This window comes from Asterias amurensis, chromosome 10 (assembly GCF_032118995.1).
Source record: "Asterias amurensis chromosome 10, ASM3211899v1".
In the NCBI taxonomy this organism is placed as follows: Eukaryota; Metazoa; Echinodermata; class Asteroidea; order Forcipulatida; family Asteriidae; genus Asterias; species Asterias amurensis.
In genome coordinates this window covers 1,805,929-1,817,915 of record NC_092657.1, presented here as the reverse complement: position 1 = coordinate 1,817,915, position 11,987 = coordinate 1,805,929, and the positions used below count along the sequence as shown (strand labels likewise).

The 11,987-nt window shown below is 37.0% G+C and overlaps 1 protein-coding gene across 2 annotated transcripts in view; it reads left to right on the top strand.

Moving 5' to 3' along the window:
- Positions 1 to 5,648: 5,648 nt before the first annotated feature.
- Positions 5,649 to 11,987, top strand: part of LOC139942546 (L-gulonolactone oxidase-like) — a 39,812-nt gene continuing 33,473 nt past the window's right edge. The window contains exon 1 of one of the 2 annotated variants that reach the window (XM_071939392.1): positions 5,649 to 6,038. The gene's annotated coding sequence lies outside the window, so the exon portion shown is untranslated. The remainder of the gene's footprint in view (positions 6,039 to 11,987) is intronic. The other variant, XM_071939382.1, reaches the window with a different exon arrangement.

Sequence of the window (11,987 nt, the reverse complement as noted above, 5' to 3'; positions counted from 1 at the left end):
AGTAGATAATGAGACAAATAATGAGACAACAGTTCCAAGTTCAGACAAATCAACTTAACAGTTGACTTGCCCATAATAGCATTGATCTTTATTCTTATACATATAGAAAAACACTCACAATTTGATAAAGACACAAGGCAACATTTTAGGCAAAATGTGATAAGTACGTATGTAAAGTTATATAGTCAAGTTGAATTTTCAAGAAAAATTTGATAATTATACGCAAGGCTACCTTTGGGCAAAATTTGAGCAAGATTGATAGCAAAATTTGATAAACACGCCAGACTATAACCTTGTTGCACTTTTGGGCAAAATTTGATAAATACGCAAGACTATAGCCTTATTGCACTTCTGGGCAAAAGTTGAGAAAAATTTGATAAAATACGCAAGGCTATGAATTGTGGACAAAATTTGATAAATACGCAAGACTATATATAGCCACATTGCACTTTTGCGCAAAGTTTGAGCAAAATTTGATAAAGACGCAAGACTATAGCCTTATTGCACTTCTGGGCAAAGTTTGAGCAAAATTTGATAAAATACGCAAGGCTATGAATCGTGGGCAAAATTTGATAAATACGCAAGACTATATATAGCCATACTGCACTTTTGGGCAAAGTTTGAGCAAAATTTGATAAGGACGCAAGACTATAGCCTTATTGCACTTTTGGGCAAAGTTTGATAAAATGTGCAAGGCTTTGAATTGTGGGCAAAATTTGACTAATACGCAAGACTATATATAGCCATATTACACTTAGAGCAAAATTTGATAAATACGCAAGACTAAAGCCTTATTGCACTTCTGGGCAAAGTTTCAGCAAAATTTGATAAAATACGCAAGGCTATGAATTGTGGGCAAAATTTGATAAATACGCAAGAATATATATAGCCATACTGCACTTTTGGGCAAAGTTTGAGCAAAAATTTGATAAGGACACAAGACTATAGCCTTATTGCACTTTTGGGCAAAGTTTGATAAAATATGCAAGGCTTTGAATTGTGGGCAAAATTTGATTAATACGCAAGACTATATATAGCCATATTACACTTTTGGGCAAAGTTTGAGCAAAATTTGATAAATACGCAAGACTATAGCCTTATTGCACTTCTGGGCAAAGTTTGAGCAAAATTTGATAAAATACGCAAGGCTATGAATTGTGGGCAACATTTGATAAATACGCAAGACTATATATAGCCATACTGCACTTTTGGGCAAAGTTTGAGCAAAATTTGATAAAGACGCAGACTATAGCCTTATTGCACTTCTGGGCAAAGTTTGATAAAATACGCAAGGCTATGAATTGTGGGCAAAATTTGATATATACGCAAGACTATATATAGCCACACTGCACTTTTGGGCAAGTTTGAGCAAAATTTGATAAGGACGCAAGACTATAGCCTTATTGCACTTCTGGGCAAAGTTTGATAAAGTACGCAAGGCTATGAATTGTGGGCAAAACTTGATTAATACGCAAGACTATATATAGCCATATTACACTTTTGGGCAAAGTTTGAGTAAAATTTGATAACTACGCAAGGCTATTTATAGTCTTGTTGCACTTTCGGGCAAAATTTGAGCAAAATTAGATAATTATTTGCAGGGCTGTATTGTTGCTATTTTGGGCAAAATTTGATAAATACGCAAGGCTTTAGTCTTGTTGCTCTTTTGGGCAAAATTTGAGCAAAATTTGATAAATATGCAAGGCTATATATAGTCTTGTTGCACTTTTGGGCAAAGTTTGAGCCAAATTTGATAAATACGCAAGACTATAGTCCTGTTGAATTTTTGGGCAAAAATTGAGCAAAGTTTTATCATACGCCTTGTTACACTTTTGGGCAAACATTGAGCAAAATTGTTTATTACGCAAGGCCTTGTTGCATTTTTGGGCATAATTTAAGCGAAATTTGATAAATAGGCAAGGCTAATATAGTCTTGTTGCATTTTTGGGCAAAATGTGATAAATATGCAAGGCTATAACCTTATTGCACTTTTGGGCAAATTTTGATAAATGCGCAAGGCTATGACCTTATTGCACTTTTGGGCAAAATTTGAGCAGTTTGATACGCAAGACTATAGCCTTATTTCACTTGTGGGCAAAGTTTGAGCAAAATTGGATAAATACGCAAGGTCTTGTTGCATTTTTGGGCAAAAATTGAGCACAATTTCGATAAATACGCAAGGCTCTATAGTCTCATTGCACTTTTGGGCAAAATTTGAGCAAAATTTGATAAATACGCAAGGCTATAGTCTTGTTATATGTGGGCAAATATTTATCAAAATTTGAGCAAAATAGGATAAATACGCAAGGCTAAACAAAGCATAGTTGCATTTTGGGCAATATTTTAGCAAAACTGGATAAATATGCCTTGTTGAATTTTGGGGCAAAAATTGAGCAAAAATTGAGCAAAAATTGATAAACATGCAATGCTATTCGTTAAAGACAGTGGACACTATTGGTAATTGTCAAAGACCAGTCTTCTCACTCGGTGTATCTCAACATATGCATAAAATAACAAACTTGTGAAAATTTGAGCTCAACCGGTCGTCGAATTTGCGAGATAATAATGAAAGAAAAAACACTATTGTTACACGAAGTTGTGTGCTTTCTGATGCTTGATTTCGAGACCTCAAATTATTAACTTGAGGTCTCGAAATCAAATTCGTGGAAAATTACTTCTTTCTCGAAAACTACGTCACTTCAGAGGGAGCCATTTCTGACAATGTTTTATACCATCAACCTCGCCCTAATACTTGTAATCAAGAAAGGTTTTATGATGATAATTATTTTGAGTAATTACCAATAGTGTCCACTGCCTTTAAACATGCCATGTTGCATTTTTGGGCAGATAAGTTTGATACATTTTTAAAATATGCAATATGTTAATAGTCCCGAGACTGCAACAGGTGTCAGCCCTCCATTCTGTTGAGCTTGAATCTCCCTGGGTTCGTTCATTCAGCCCTCGCTTACAAACTGACACTGTTGACTTTGGTGCTGCTTCATGGATGACAAGCAGTCTTCAGGAGATGCAGGTTGATAGACCACCTCGCAGTTGGATCACATGTAAGAAAAAACAAATTTATTCTTGCATTAGTCTTGTTTTATTAATCTGATTGAACAGAGTATGATTGTCGTGCAATCTTGCAGTTAAGTACACCTTTCCAAACAATATATTTCAGTTTCAAATTTGGCCCATTCATCCTGGTAAGGTTCGTCTAAAACAGGGCTACCACGTGAAGGTCCCAGGATACCAGCCCCACACGGTTTCCAGAGTCGTCGGGGCCTTTGCACCGTCCTCCCGGACGGGTCAGGTCCGCCATCCCAGAGTTATCCGGGATAGTCCCCTACTGTACTAGCGCGGTCCCTAGTTGGAAAGAACATAGGGACTACTTCCGTTGGTCAACCATTTGTGATAACACCGGCACCATCCTAGCAGATGAGGAGCCCGAATGCACCTTTAAGATCAACCACCCAGTGGCCCGAGCCGGAAGTAGGACCCCACGTGCCACGTGCACGTGTCCAGGTCCCTTTAGTCTTATTCGCAATCGTCCGTGCTGTACCATTTCGATCCGCAGGCACCACCATTTCGATCGGTACGCACCACCATTTCGATCCGCACGCACCACCAAGTTAGCGCAAAAAAAACGCGTATATGCTTGCTTGCTTGCAATGGTTTACTTAATTACAAGATGCCAACTGTATAGTATTAAATATCAACCGATGTAAAGCCCGGTTCATACTTCCTGCGAATTTGACGTCCCAACGATTTTTTGCAAGTGAGTTGAGCAGAGTTGAACTGCTGCAAATTATTTGTTGAGAATTTGTGTTGTCAAAATTCGCTTCGCATTCACATTCACATTCGCAGGAAGTATGAACCAGGCTTTACTCATCTAAAAAGAATATCTTACATTTTGTTCATTCGTGATCCCCAGATGAGCTGCTAGGATGTCTTGATGACGCTGATGTTTCCCAAGGCAGTTGATCTCCTTTATACCCGGGGGGAGACTCCATCCGTACTTGGTTTCTGGAACAACTGGCCCTGATAGGTCAAGTTAAGAAACAGAATTATGTAATTGTAAGCCAATATTTTGTCATGTGCAAAATCTCTTGCAATCTCTTAAATGCACTGGACACTAGGCCTTTTTGTAATTACTCAAAAAATGTGTCATGACTGGTATAACACACCATGTGAGCTTAAAATACCTCAGTTTTTGACTGAGTTAGGTGCACCAATTGTCTCTAGTTATATAGCTGATAGATCTCTTGAAAAAAAACCACAAGGGATAAATACAGCAGTTTTATCGAATTTGACCCTAAAATTGAAAAGAAATAAGAAAAAAAAACACCAAGGGGTAGGTCCAACAGTTTGTTTTATCGAATTTGGGCCTACAATTGAAAAATCACAAGGGGTTAGTCCAGCAATTTTATCAAATTAACACAAGTGGTAAGTCCATCAGTTTTATTGAATTAAGGCCGAAAATAAAAATAAAAAAACAATTGGGGCAAGTCCAGCAAATTTTATCGAATTTGGGCCTAAAACCCCCAAAATCATAAGGGATAAGTTCAGAAGTTTTATCATACTTGGGCCATTAATTATTTGAGGCTTAAAGTGCAAAGCATTACAAGGTGATTGGCCTTTTTAGCTAGAGGAATTTAATCTGGACGCTAGTTCTATTTAATGAGGAGCTCTATTTACCAAAACATCCTCCAAAGGGCAACAACAAAAATTGTTAATAATTATTTATTTACCTTCTTTTTTATAGGCCTACATCATTATATTCAGATCATCAGAGCTTGTTACTGGTGATCTCTTGAATGACATCTTCATGGCGATGGCTGACAGACACTACAAAGAAAAACATTTTAAAGGACAAAATAAGTTTGCATATAAAATTAAAAAAATCACAAGGGTTAAGTCCAGCAGTTTCATTGAGTTTGGGCCTAAAATTTTACCTACAAAATCATAAGGGGTAAGTCCAGCAGTTTTATCGTAATTGGGCCTAAAATTAAAAAAATCACAAGGGGGTAGGTAAGTCCAGCAGTTTTATTGAAATTGGGCCTAAACTTGAAACACAGCAGTTGTGAAAAAATCATCCAGCAGTATCCAGCAGTTTCATCGAATTTGAGCCTAAATTTGAAAAAAAACAAAACACAAGGGCTAAGTCAACAAGTTTTATCAAATTTGGGCCTAAAATTAAAAATAAAAACGCAAAAATACAGTAAAGCAGTTTTATCGAGTTTGGGCCTAAAATCAGAAAAAATCATAAGGGGGTAAGTCCAGCAGTTTTATCGAATCCGGGGGCTAGTTCTATTTGATGTGTCCGTTTGACAACACATCCTTCAAAGGCCAACAAAAACAATTATTAAGAGTTATGCATTTACCTTCTTAGTATAGGCCTACATCATATTCAGATCATTATGAGCTTGTTACTGGTGATCTCTTGACATCTTCATGATGATGGCGGACAAACACTACAAAGAAAAACATTTTATAGGACAAAATAAGTTTGCATCTAAAATTAATTTTTTTTACAAGGGGTAGTAAGTCCAGCAGTTTTATCAAATTTGGGCCTAAAATCTAAAAAATTCAACTCAGTGTCACAAGTGATCTAGTATTGTAAATAAACCATGTGTATTTTAATATTTCCCTCAGTTATTGTATTGGTCAAGAGTTTGGAGATCCAATGAATATTCATATAGTTCTGTGATGCAGTCAGTGAACTACGGTTGAGTGGGCAAGTCCTTATTTTGGAGGACATGAATGGGCTGATGTAGTGAATGTGTGCACTGAAAGCTGACTATTGTTCTGTAGAGTGATTGCCGTGGTTGGATGAGCTTAGGAATTCTTGGCAGCCTTAGTTGGGGCATGGTTTGTCATTCCATGATCTGCTATCAGGAACGTCAGACGTATTATTGCAGGGCCTTCAAGCAGACAAATTTTGATGAATTGAATCATTGCGACAAGTTGAAGATTGTGGTATTTCAACAGAAATCTATAACCAGCAGACACCGTTTAAGATTTTAAAGGGACTCCTAACCGTAAGTTGTTAATTATTTTCTGAACAAATTTTGTTTTGAAATTTATTCTAAGTTTAGCACAAAAATGTACATTTTGATATTTTGTGATTATAGTGCAAACCAACTGTAGAAATGATTTGATTATAAGTTTTTCCAGACAGAAATGTTCAATTATCATTATGGTAAATCTGTGTGGTATGGTATTGACTTTGTAGATGGCGCTGAATTCCGGGGTATAAAGTTTGCGACAGGCATTAATCTGGCTAGACCATTTTCTCCACCACCCCACACTGGATGCAAGTCCAGCAGTTTTATTTGGGCCTAAAACTGAAAAAATCACAAGGGGTGGAGCAGTTTTATCAATTTTTAGCTTTCAATTAGTTGAGGCTTAAAATGCATGGCATTGCAAGATGATTAGCCTTTTTAGCTACATGAAGATGAATTTAATCTGGGAACTAGTTCTATTTGATGTGGAGCTCAGTTTGTGGAACTCATCCTTCAAAGGCAAACAAAAACAGGTGTTAAGAATTATGTAATTATACCTTCTTAGTTATAGGCCTACATCAGATTGAGATCATCAGAGCTTGTTACTGGTGATCTCTTGACATCTTCATGACGATGGCTGTCAGTCACTACAAAGAAAAACATTTTAAAGGACAAAATTAGTTTGAATCTAAAATTTAAAAAATCACAGGGCGCAAGTCCAGCAGTTTTATCAGTCCATGAAATGCTTTACTTTTTGAGAAAACAGCAAAACAATATAAGTTCTCGTTAACGAGAATTACGGATTTATTTTAAACACATGTCATGACACGGCGAAACGCGCGAAAACAAGGGTAGGTTTTTCCGTTGTTTTCTCCCGACTCCGATGACCGATTGAGCCTAAATTTTCACAGGTTTGTTATTTGATATAGAAGTTGTGGTACACAAAGTGTGGGCCTTGGACAACACTGTATACCGAAAGGGTCCAATGGCTTTAACAAGATCACTGTATCTTCATAAAAGCTGTACAAACGTAGTCTGTGTACAGCACGTCGTATGTAAATCATGTTGGTGTTTTTGAAAGCAGGAGAGGCGGAGTTGTTGGAGCTTCCTGTTGATGCTGACATCATGAGAACATCAGCATAAGTATTGGAATTGCTCTACCTATTGAACCACTTTGACTGTATAGATAAATTCAGGCATCATCTTTGTTACCTGTAGTCCTAGTTACCTGCCTCAAGCCTCGACCATGCATTCAGTTCAAAATTATAAAAGTCTGTTGTCGCCACAATATTCAGCGTAGTTGGCGAACCATGAATCATACACAATACAGAGGCCTAATTCACAAGAAAATCTATGTATGTAGGGTAATATACAGCACACAATGGCACCCGAGTTTAACAGTGACAATACCAAAAGTGCAACCATCAGCCCTTGAAGTTACAATAATCTGTCTCCATGCACTGATGGTGATCAAAACGATAAAAGTTTGTTGTCGCTACAGCCACCCATTTATATTCTTCTGCGCCTTGAACACCCAGCAGGGTGGATCTGTGCGCATTACAAGTCTTATTATTATTATTATTATTTAAATAAAATATTCAAAAGAATACCCATACATAGATTCTGTTGATGCAATGTCCCAGCTCTTGGATTTTTGTGTGTTTTTGTTAGATTCCTCGCTCCCCAACCAAAGTGACTGCAAAAATCTCTAATGGATAACAATGGCATATTTCAACATGTTTTTTTCAGCAAGAGTTGTGGGGCCCATTTTCTCTAGTATTACTTATATCACACAACTAGTGTTCCCTTTTACATGTATGTTTTATACGCCAAGTGAGATACACCAAGTAAGAAGACTGGGCTTTGACAATTACCAATAGTGTCCAATGTCTTTAAACTGGTATCACATTTTTCAATAACTCCTTCTTTCTTCACAAATGCAATTTGTTTGTGTGAGATTGGCATCAGGTTTTATTTTGCAATTTATGGAAACCCTTTAAAAATTTAGCTCACCCAGCCGGGATGCTGTACACAGATCTGATAATCAACAGCGCCCTATTTTGTTGGACAAAACAGAGCGGTTGGGATTCCCCCAAACACATCGCGCCATATGATTTTTACAAATTTTAAACGTTGTTTTAATACCCGATGACGTCATTATGACGTAATTAGGCCTGTGGTGTCTTGATACTAAGGTTCAACTATCTGTTGAGTTTCAAGGTTCAAATCGATATCAATCTTGAGTTATGCCGTAGATAAGCTCAAAAGTTGTTTTTTGATGAAAAAACACGAAGGCGAACTTTGACCCAGGGTAATGACCCGGAATGTTAAGGTCAGACGATTTTAGGGTTAAGTTTTCAAATGTTGCCCAAGTCTTTATCTATTTGATGCCTAAGTATGAACATCAAAGCTTTTATATTCATTGAGATACAGCAACAAGCAAATGTTATTTTTTAACTTTAAAAACCCTGTCATGACGTCATCAATGACGTCATCATTCCCAAAAAATGGCGGTTTCATCTACTCACTAGTGCCTATGTACATAGTAAGTTTTAAGTTTGTACAAGCTTTACTTTGTACAAAATTGCTGGAGAAGGTTCGCAGGGAAAGAAGAACACGATGGGAAAAAAACCCATAACAATAACAATAGTTGTTCGGCTGTTAGCTGAACACCTAAACAAAACATAACAATAACAAAAGTTGTTCAATGACGTCATCATTCCCAAAAAATGGCGGTTTCATCTACTCACTAGTGCCTATGTACATAGTAAGTTTTAAGTTTGTACAAGCTTTACTTTGTACAAAATTGCTGGAGAAGGTTCGCAGGGAAAGAAGAACACGATGGGAAAAAAACCCATAACAATAACAATAGTTGTTCGGCTGTTAGCTGAACACCTAAACAAAACATAACAATAACAAAAGTTGTTCGGCTGTTAGCCAAACACCTAAAAATTATGTATTTATACCTTCTTAGTTACAGGACTACATCATATTTAGATCTATTTATGAGCTTGTTACTGGTGATCTCATGACGATGGCGGACAAACACTACAAAGAAAAACATTTTGAAAGACAAAATAAGTTTGCATCTAAAAATAAAAAAAATCACAGGGAGTAAGTCTAGCAGTTTTATCGGTTTTGGGCAAAATATTGAAAAAATCACAAGGGGCAAGTCCTGCAGCTTTATCAAATGTTGGCCTAAGATCACAAGGGGTCCAGCAGTCTTATTGAAATTGGGCCTTAAATTGAAAAAAACACAAGGGGTAAGTTCAGCAGTTTTACCGGATTTGGGCCTAAAATCAACAAAAATCACAAGGGGTCCAGCAATTTTATTGAAATTGGGCCTAAAACTGAAAAATTACAAGGGGTAAGTCCAGCAGTTTTACCAAAATTGTGCCTAAAATTGAAAAAAAATACAAGAGACAAGCCCAGCAGTTTTACCGAAATTGGGCCTAAAATAAATTTAAAAAAATACAAGGGGTAAGTCCAGCAGTTTTATCAAATTTGAGCCTAAAATTAAAAAAAATCACAAGGGTAAGTTCAGAAGTTTTATCATACTTGGGCCATTAATTATTTGAGGCTGAAAATGCATGGCATTACAAGGTGATTAGCCTTTTGAGCTAGATGAATTTAATCTGGACGCTAGTTCTATTTAATGAGGAGCTCTATTTACCAAAACATCCTCCAAAGGGCAACAAAAAACAATTGTTAAGAATTATTTATTTACCTTCTTATTTATAGTCCTACATCATTATATTCAGATCATTATGAGCTTGTTACTGGTGATCTCTTGAATGACATCTTCATGGCGATGGCTGACAGACACTACAAAGAAAAACATTTTAAAGGACAAAATAAGTTTAACAAATTACACGTGGTAAAACCTACACAGTTTAGCAAGTTTGGGCCTTTTAAAAAAAAAACACAATGGCTTAGTCCAGGGGTCGATTTCACAAAAAGTTAGGACTAGTCCTAACTTGGGACTAGTCCTAGGAGATGTACAAATTGCATTGATAGTCCTAAGTTAGGACGAGTAACTGGTCCTAACTCGAGATAAGACTAGTCCTAACTCTTTGTGAAATCCACCCCAGTAGTGTTATTTAATTTGGGCTTAAAATTTAAAAAAATCATGAGGGGTAGGCCTTACTTCAGCAGTTTCAAATGAATTTTAGCCTACAAATGAAAAAATCACAAGGGGTAACTTCAGAAGTTTAATCACATTTAGACAAAATAAATTTTAACAAAAAATATCAAGGGGCGAGTAGAGCAGTTTTTTTTATAGACTTGGGCCATTAACTATTTGCAGCTTAAAATGCATGGCATTGCAGGACTGATTCTTCACAGAGGCAACATGATTGCCTCTGTGCCCCCCCCCCCCCCCCCCCCCCCCGGTCATTGCCTTGATGCCTTTAAAATGCTTCAGTCGAATTTCGTCATAGGGTACCCTTTTACGAGAAGACAATGCCTTATTGCCCCATTGGGCTGCATCGCAAAGTGATAAGCCATTTAAAGGAACACGTTGCCTTGGATCGGATGAGTTGGTCTTTGAAAAGCGTTCTGTAACCGTTTGTTATAAAATCGATATGGTTTGAAAGATGTTGTAAAAGTAGAATACAATGACCTACACAAATATGCCTTGAAATTGCGTGGTTTTCTTTTTACCTCGTCGCAAACTAACACGGTCAGCCATTTATGGGAGTCAAGATTTTGACTTACATAAATGGCCGACCGTGTTAGTTTGCAACATAAAATGGAAACCGTGCGATTTTGAGTGATACTTGTGTGGATCATTATATTCTACTTTTAAAACATCTTTCCAACCATATGCATTAATGCATTTCATAACAAACGGTTTCAAACGCTTTTTATAGACCAACTCGTCCGATCCGAGGCAACGTGTTCCTTTAAGTTTGATGAGTTCAATCTGGGCGCTAGTTCTATTTGATGTGGAGCTCCGTTGACAACACATCCTTCAAAGGCCAACAAAAACAATTATTAGGAATTATGCATTTACCTTCTTAGTATAGGCCTACATCATAATTCAGATCATTATGAGCTTGTTATTGGTGATCTCTTGACATCTTCATGACGATGGCTGACAATCACTACAAAGAAAAACATTTGAATAAACAAAATAAGTTTGCATCTAAAAAATATATCAAAAAATACAAGGGGTAAGTTCAGCAGTTTTATAAATGGCTTAAACATTGAAAAAAAATCCAAAGGGGTCAGTTTTAGCTAGTTTGGACCTAAAATTGAAAAGAAAATCACAAGGGGCAGGCAGGCCTCAACCTTTAGCTTCAGAGGGGCAAGGCCACTTGGCCTCAAAAGCTCCAAAAAAGAAAGGGGCACCAAGGCCATTGTCAAACCTCTATTTGTTGGTGATTATCTTATTATACTCTCCACTGATTTCATGATGGTGGTCAACTTTCCAACCCATATTTATTTCATTGTCGCTGTTTACATGCTGTGAAACTGAAATTGAATAAAAGTTTAAAAAAAAATTGTTGCTGAATTATTAAGAGTATTTTTTGCAGCACTCGCATTGCAAACTATTACCCCAGTAATTAACTTACCCCATTTTACCCCCCCCCCCCCCCCCCCGCCACGCTCCCCTTATTCATCGACTTAATTAAACTCCCTTCTGTTCATCTGAAAACAAGTCATTGCTCGAGAACAAAGAATTGTTGAAAAAATCTTTATTGCACGGCTGCCAACCCTACCAGCTTTAAACGGCCGTTGAAGAACTCATCGGTACACTTTTATTCCCTAATTTAAAACCCTAACAGACCAAACCCTTCAGAAACATACTGCCCAAATCCTTCAATATCCTTCAGTTTGAAGTTGTCGTAAACCTTAAGTGTCCAAATCCTTCAATATCCTTCTCCTTATTGTAAATGAACATACTATCCCAAATCCTTCTAAATCCTTATGTGTTTATGATTTAGTTTAGGACTTTGTTGGGGCCCTTGGTGTATTGTATTT